Here is an 8237-nt window from a genome sequence, read left to right as displayed (position 1 = left end):
CAGACCGGGAGAAGACCGCATTCACCACCCCGATGGGTCTCAGCGAATTTAACTGTATGCCGTTCGGGCTCTGCAACACACCAGGAACCTTCCAACGGTTGATGGAATGCTGTCTGGGACACCGGAACTTCGAGACGGTCCTGTTGTACCTGGACGATGTCATCGTCTATTCCAAGACCTACGAGGACCACCTGAAACACCTGGCAGAAGTGTTTGAAGCTCTGGCAAACTACGGCCTAAAAGTGAAACCCTCCAAGTGTCACCTCCTGAAACCAAAAGGTGCAATACCTGGGACACGTGGTGAGTGCTGACAGAGTGGCTCCTGACCCTGATAAGATCACCGTGATTAAGGACTGGCCAAGACCCTCCAGCATAAAGGAAGTGCGGCAGTTCCTCGGGTTGGTAGGCTACTACCGAAGATTCATTCCCGGTTTCACCAAAATGGCAGCCATAGCAGGACCTCCTGATAGGTCAATCGCGGAAAGCCAAAAACCAGAAGCCGCCCTTTAGGTGGGAAAAGCTGGAAGAGGAGTCCTTCTGCCAGCTGAAGATGGCCCTCACGGGGGATGAAATCCTGGCATATCCAGACTACAGCCAGCCCTTTATCCTCCACACGGACGCAAGCAACATCGGGCTAGGAGCCGTACTGTCCCAGATTCAGCAAGGGAAAGAACGGGTAATCGCTTAAGCCAGCCGAAAGCTACGGCCCACGGAGAGGAACCCTGAGAATTATAGCTCATTCAAGCTGGAGTTCCTGGCAGTAGTGTGGGCAGTGACCGAACGTTTCAAGCATTACCTTGCCTCCTCCAAATTCACCGTGTACACGGATAACAACCCGTTGACACACCTGGACACTGCAAGGCTCGGTGCCCTGGAACAGAGATGGATGGCCCGCCTGTCCAACTTTGAATTCACCATCAAATACCGGGCAGGACGCTCAAATGCCAACGCGGATGCCCTGTCTAGAATGCCGAACTTACCGGACGTAGGGGAAGATCCAGAAGAAGTTGAGCTCCCTGCGTTCCACCGTCATGGGATTACCCTGTATTCCCACCGTGTGAAGGACAGGCGCTCCGTGACGTTCAATCCCTTGCCCCACTACAACTGGGCAGAGACGCAAGACAGTGATCCCGCAGTCCATTTGGTGAAGGAAATGCTGACCCAGGCCGATGCTCGTCTTGACCCAGATGCTCCGGAGGAGACCAAGCAACTGTGGAAGGAGAAAAGTAAGCTGTTCCTCTACAGGGAGAAGCTGTGCCGGAGAATGGTTAACTCTCGAACACATGAGTTGACCTGGCAGGTAGTGGTCCCAAGACGAGACGCGGCTATGGTTCTGGAGGCATACTACAACGGAGCAGGGCATTTCGGATGGAAGAAGCTGGAGTTCTTGTTGCGTGAACGGTTCTACTGGGTAGGCATGAGAGGAGCCATCGAGAGGTGGTGCAGAGACTGTGGCCCGTGCCACCTGAGAAGAAAAGACCGAGCCAGCCAGAAGACTCCCCTGCAGCCCATCATCACCAGACAGCCACTGGAACTGGTAGCCCTGGACCATGTGAAACTGGCTCCAAGCAGATCTGGGTATGTCTACGCCCTCACAATCGTAGATCATTACTCCCGGTTCCTGGTGGTGGTCCCGGTCAAGGACTTAACGGCTCAAACAGCAGCTAGAGCCTTCCAGCAGCACTTCTGCCGTCCACACGGGTACCCGGACCAAGTGTTGACAGACCAAGGACCAGCCTTCGAAGCGGAGGTCTTCCAGGAGTTCTGCAACCTGTATGGCTGCAAGAAGATAAGAACAACGCCCTATCACCCTCAAACCAATGGACTCTGCGAGAAGATGAACCAGGTGGTGATAGATCTGCTAAAAACATTGCCCCTGGAAGAACGCAGTCTGTGGCCTGAGAAACTGCCCGATCTGGTGGACCTGTATAACCACATCCCTGTAGGTTCCACCAACTGTACCCCGGCTTACCTAATGAGAGCAAGACCTGGTAAGCTGCCTATTGACCTGGATATGGGAGTCCTGACGCCTGAGGACACCTCGCCAGAGGCAGACTGGGATACAGAACGGCAGCAGCAGTATCGGAAAGTACAGGAGAGCGTCGAGCGAAGTCTGTCTCAAGCTAGAGAAAGGCAAGAGAAGGCTTATAACCAGTATGCTCCCGCTGTTCCCCTGGTACCTTGAGATCAGGTCTTGAAGAGGAAGAGGCGGCTCCACAAGTTGGACGACCAGTGGGAGAAGGACCCGTACACCGTACTGCCATCAAGCCATGAGAACCCAAAAATCTGCGTAATCAGTAAGGATGGAGGAGAAACCACAGCCATTGTCTCCAGAGACCACCTGAAGAAGTGTCCCGAGCAGCTGCAAAGCCCTGAAGAAGATCAAGGAAACCCTCAACCCGCAGAGGAAAGGGAAGAAATGATCAGTACCGTACTCGGAGACTTCCCCCGGTCTTGGACACAAGTAAACGGCGCTGTCGTGGTACCCGTCCTCACCTTTCTCCAGCCAGCCCCGCAAGTGCCTACAGAGGAACCAGTAGAGCTGGAAGAGCAGCCGGCCCAAGAGGCAGAAGAGTCCACACCAGCAGTACAGGAGGATCAACCCTCTGCTAGTAGTGAGCCTGCCGTGCCCCTAGTGAGCCAAAGAGTGCGCAGACAACTGCCCAGCTTACCCATAACACCTCCTACACCCTGTAGTGCAGAACCAGTTAGTGAGCTCCGTAGGTCCACTAGAGTCACTAGAGGTCAGATGCCCGCTCGCTGGAGAATCTAAACTAATGCACTGTGAATTTATCTGTTAACTGTTTATGGTTTATGTTTGTTGCCTGTTATTAATTATGTTTCTCAGTTACCCTGCAGATTTTTATGGACTAACAGGTTATGGACGCTGGATAACCGGAACAGTTTTGTAGATAGTTGCACCTTGGTGCCTCTTGCGAAGACGGCCGCGGAAGAGAAAACCTGTCTGGCGTGGCCTCCTTGCGGCCCAAAGTAGTTAGTCTACCCTTGCAGCCACACCCAAGGACAACGCAAGGGGTTTGCTTTGGACAGGTCCCCTACTTCGCTTAAAGCTTCACCTTGGGTGATATGGACACCCGGTTGCGGACACGCCGTGACCTTTAAAGAACTAAAGCTTCTTGTAAATATGTTATCGTATTATTGTTTATACCCTGTTATTATGTTTCTTTAAAAATGTGTTTAGTCCCGGAGTACTAAAATTTACTAGGGGGGAATGTGGCACCCCAGGGGTCTGGTTACCACAGTAATAGAGATATTATGTCTGAGAGCAAGTGGGAGGTTTCTCTGGCCAGGAGCCCTAAGCATGCAACACGGTCCGCCCAGACCTGGAAGGGGAGGAATCTGCCCTTATAAACTGGGTCTGGGGCGGGATTAGTGAGTGAAGCTAGAGACAGAGCCTGCAGAACAAGCAGAGCAGTCAGAGCCTGGAGAGGGAAAGTGAGAACAGGAGCTCTGTAGGAGCAGCAGCTGAAGGCCAGGGGCTGTGAGCAGAGATATAGCTCGCCCTGGCTGAAGTTACTAAAACCGGACACAGGAGTCCGAGGCTGTGGGGACTGATATATACCCAGCAGCAGAAACCAACCGGCAGGGGATTCCAGGTCCTCTGGCCATAGAAGCCCGGAGGCTCAGTCACAAAGAAGGGACCAGCGCCGCCATCCAGGAGCGGAGGCTAACAGAAGGCCCCAAGTCACCAGCCATACGGGTGAGCACCACACGGTATACTCAGGGACGTGGGCTACTTGTAACCGCTGACAGCAAGGTAGCCAGGAAGAGTGCAGATAAACGGGGAGGCCTACAACTCCACCTGGCCAGGGGAACTCCTGCTTGCTCGCAGACTGACCAGGCCCCTTATACTAGCCAGTACTCCCGGGAGGGTCTGCCTTGTACCATCAGTAAAGACCCTGAACTGCACCTCACGCCTCTGTGATTCCTTGCCGCACCAGCACCATTAGCACTGGGACCCTCACACCATCACTCCCATCATCTCTCACATTAGCTGCCCTGAGGCAATACTTCTCCCATGGGGAGTTATCCCATACTCGGCTGCGCAAACAACATCAGCCTCAGCGGTCGGCAGCGCAGCGGCGGTCCCCACTGACCGCAATCCACGGGTGGCGTAGTCGGACATTTGCTATACATTAAAACTGCCACTGGTTTGACCACCCTGGGCACGGACCGGGTCACCGCCACACGGAGACTATAACCCCCAGCATTCTACAACAGGCCCGGTTCCGGGTTCCCCTGCACAACACAGGCCCAGGGGGCGCGTCAGTGACGCTACCATCGTACCGTTAAGGTTACGATCAGCAAATACAATCATTTAGGACAATGTAATTGCATAATATTTGCCACAATAGGAAATTATATGAGGATATATTATAGAAGGACATATATTGTCTGGTATGCTTCATTGTAAACTAGCATTGTGATGTGCGATCCCTCCCCTGCGGATCTCCAGTAGAATAACAATATAGACATTCTTACCTTGCCCTCCTTTATTTTGGCCTTACACTGGAGGAAGTACCAGTACGGAGTGTTTCTTCTTCCCCTGTACCTATTATGAGCGGGTTGTGTGCCCCAGTAATGTCCTCACCCTCTTCATATTTCAAGTCCTGGACCTCTGGAGACTATTTCTTAAACACAGTTCTTGAGGAGTATGTCTTGGACAATGTCCCAAAGTTGTCCTCCTCTGGTACCGGTGAATTATGACCAGCACCGGCATGGTCGGAGATAGTCCTGAATCGCAGTACTCTCTGCTGGGATCACAGCCGATGGTTGCTGGAGTCCGGTAAGGAGTCAGACAAATCTGTCTGCACATGGGTTGTACTGTTATTAACCATCCTGATGCCAGGGAGTAAGATGGCAACTTAGCGAGGATCTGCAGCATGCCCATGGTAGATGGCGAGCAATGGTCTTCAGGCAGCTGAAACAATTCACAAAAATAAAAATACATCAGCTCTAAAGAGCACGGCTGCTCCGTGGTCAGTAATGTCGCCTTACTGCACTGAAGTGGTGCAGACATACACAGTATATAGTGGGTGTACATATCCAGGCACAACCTAGAAGGAGGTAGATGCATACAATCTACATACTGTATATATATAATTATATACACAGTGGGGGAAATAATTATTTGATCCCCTGCTGTCTTTCTTAGTTTGCCCACTGACAAAGACAGGAACAGTCTATAATTTTAAGGGTAGGTTAATTTTAACATTGAGAGATAGAATATCCAAAAAAAAATCAAGAAAATCACATTGTATAAACTAGATAATTTTTTTGCATTTTGCAGTGAGAAATAAGTATTTGATCCCTCTGGAAAACAACACTTAATACTTGGTGGTAAAACACATGTTGGCAGCACAGCAGTCAGACGTTGTTTGTAGCTGATGATGAGGGTTGTGCACATGTCGGGAGGAATTTTGGTCCACTCCTCTTTGCAGATCATCTCTAAATCATTAAGATTTTGAGGCTGTTGCTTGGCAAATCGGAGCTTTAACTCCCTCCATAAGTTTTCTATGGGATTAAGGTCTGGAGACTGGCTAGGCCACTCCATGACCTTACTGTAGTTCTTTTAGATCCACTCCTTTGCTGCTTTGGCTGTATGTTTTGGGTCATTGCCTTGCTGCAAAGACCTAGCCACGACCCATCTTCAATGCTCTTACTGAGGGAAGGAGGTTGTTGGCCAAAATCTCGCGATACATGACGCCATCCATCTTCCCTTCAATACGGTGCAGTCGTCATGTCCCCTTTGCAGAAAAGCACCCCCAAAGTATGTTTCCCCCACCATGCTTCACGGTTGGAACGATGTTCTTAGGGTTGTACTTCCTTCTTCTTCCTCCAAACACGGCCAATTGAGTTAATGCTAAAGAGCTCAATTTTTGTCTCATCTGACCACAGCACCTTCTCCCAATAACTCACAGAATCATCCAGGTATTCATTGCCAAACTTCAGATGGGCCTGCACATGTGCCTTCTTGAGCAGGGGGACCTTGCGGGCACTGCAGGATTTTAACCTTTAAAGCGTAATGTGTTACCAATGGTTTGCTTGGTGACTGTGGTCCCAGCTGCCTGGAGATCATTAGCAAGTTCCCCCCTGTAGTTTTAGGCTGATCTCTCACCTTCCTCATGATCAAGGATACCCCACGAGGTGAGATTTTGCATGGTGCCCCAGATCAATGTCGATTGACAGTCATTTTGTATTTCTTTCATTTTCTTACAATTGCACCAACAGTTGTCTCCTTCTCACCCAGAGTCTTACTTATGGTTTTGTAGCCCATTCCAGCTTTGTGCAGGTCTATGATCTGGTCCCCGACATCCTTAGAAAGCTCTTTGGTCTTGCCCATGTGGTAGAGGTTAGAGTCTGACTGATTAATGGAGTCTGTGGACAAGAGTCTTTTATACAGGTGACTATGTAAGACAGCTGTCTTTACTGCAGGTAACGAGTTGATTAGGAACGTCTAACTGGTCTGTAGCAGCCAGAACTCATAATGGTTTGTAGGGGATGAAATACTTATTTCTCACTGCAAAATGCAAAAAAAAATATCTAATCTATACAATGTGATTTTCTTGATTCTTTTGGGCAGGGATATTCTATCTCTCAATGTTAAAATTACCCTTAAAATTATAGACTGTTCATGTCTTTGTCAGTGGCCAAACTTAGAAAAACAGCAGGGGATTAAATATTTATTTCCCCCACTGTGTATGTGTATATATATCTGTAGCTTTGTCGCCATAAAAAGATGGGGGCTCGGACACATTTCTTGCACTTGGGCCCCAAGCTGTTAATGTCCACCCCTACTTTTTTCAATCTATGTAACTATGTAGAATGCACATTAGGAAAATGCTTGAAATGCAATTCCCAATAATATTATTTTACAAGTAATTTCCTCTTTTTTTTTTTCTTTGTAAAGTGCTAGTAATAAACCCAATCTCTGGATCTAGAAAGTGCAAAACACTCATGACAAACTTGCACATTTAATTTGTAATCTGTATTTCTTATGGTGCCTAAGGGAAGCCATAATGATAAGGTCCCTGCTTGGTAACAAGTGCAGTTATCTGCCTCTATAACAATAGCAAATTACCAATGATGAAAGGGTTAATACTTGTGCCCTGCATCAGTAATAGACCCTGTAGTCACCATGACAACTGTTATGAGGTCATAAACCAGTGTCATAAAGAAGATTCCATAAAAGAATTCCGCGCTGCCACGATCAGCGCCATTACTGATGCGCCTGAGGACCTTGAGCTTGACCACCCACGTAATGTGCCAAACTTGGTGTAATTTGGAGGTTCTAGCAGGGAAAGGGGTTGTCTGCTTTAGACACCCCTAGGGCATGGGAAGGTAACAAAGGGGGGTCCCTAGACCAGGATCCCCTTCTGTTACCCTCTATATAGAGCAGCTCTCCTTTGGGAGTTCATGGACTGATCTATGACTCTAATGGGTGATAAATTGGGAGGGATTATTTATCCTATTAGGGATTAGGCATAACGAACTGTAACCAAATGTCCAATTTTTTGAGAGGCGGACCTGGATCTGTAAGGGAGAAATTATACATCCACCTGGCCAATCAGATCAACCAAATTCGCTCCATCAATCAATGTGGTGACAGATATCGCAGCCAGATCTCTCCCACATCAGCTTTATCACATTTATAGTCTGTATTTGTTATGTCATTCTCTGTAAATCTGGTAAAATGTACAAATTGTACAATTCTGCAGTTACATCTGTTATATATTGGCACTAACTCTCTAAGCCCAATGGAAGGGCAGCCCTCCATCCATGGTTCCATAGAGGTTTCCTCCACAGGGGGTTTTCCTCTCCTGAGTGCTGGAGGGTGACTCTTCGTGAGTCGGGGGTTGTGCTATTTTCGGTGTCATGTAAATTTAAATAAAATTTTGACCATTTGACACCTAATTGCAATGCTTCGTGTATTTATTTTGTGTGCTTCTGTCTGATTAATTTTGTTTGGGGGTCGGGGTCTATCACATACGGCTGGACATCTGCCGGCTGCACAGAACCCAGTAAGCACATTTTGCCCCAGGGGTCGCCCCTGCTCCGATGATGATGGTGAAGAGGAGACAAACATTACAGCACAACTCCTGGACGCATGCTCTCATCATTGGATAAAAGAATTGTATTACAGCAGTATAAGCAGATTACTCATCTATTCCTGTAATTTCCGTAGTCTTCAATGGAGAAGGCTGCAAGCAAGATGG

The sequence above is a fragment of the Phyllobates terribilis genome, unplaced genomic scaffold (assembly GCF_046119375.1).
Source record: "Phyllobates terribilis strain yellow unplaced genomic scaffold, ASM4611937v1 Scaffold_518__1_contigs__length_1237376, whole genome shotgun sequence".
NCBI classification, from domain to species: Eukaryota; Metazoa; Chordata; class Amphibia; order Anura; family Dendrobatidae; genus Phyllobates; species Phyllobates terribilis.
The sequence above is the reverse complement of the archived record's forward strand: the minus strand, read 5'-3'. Positions refer to the sequence as shown.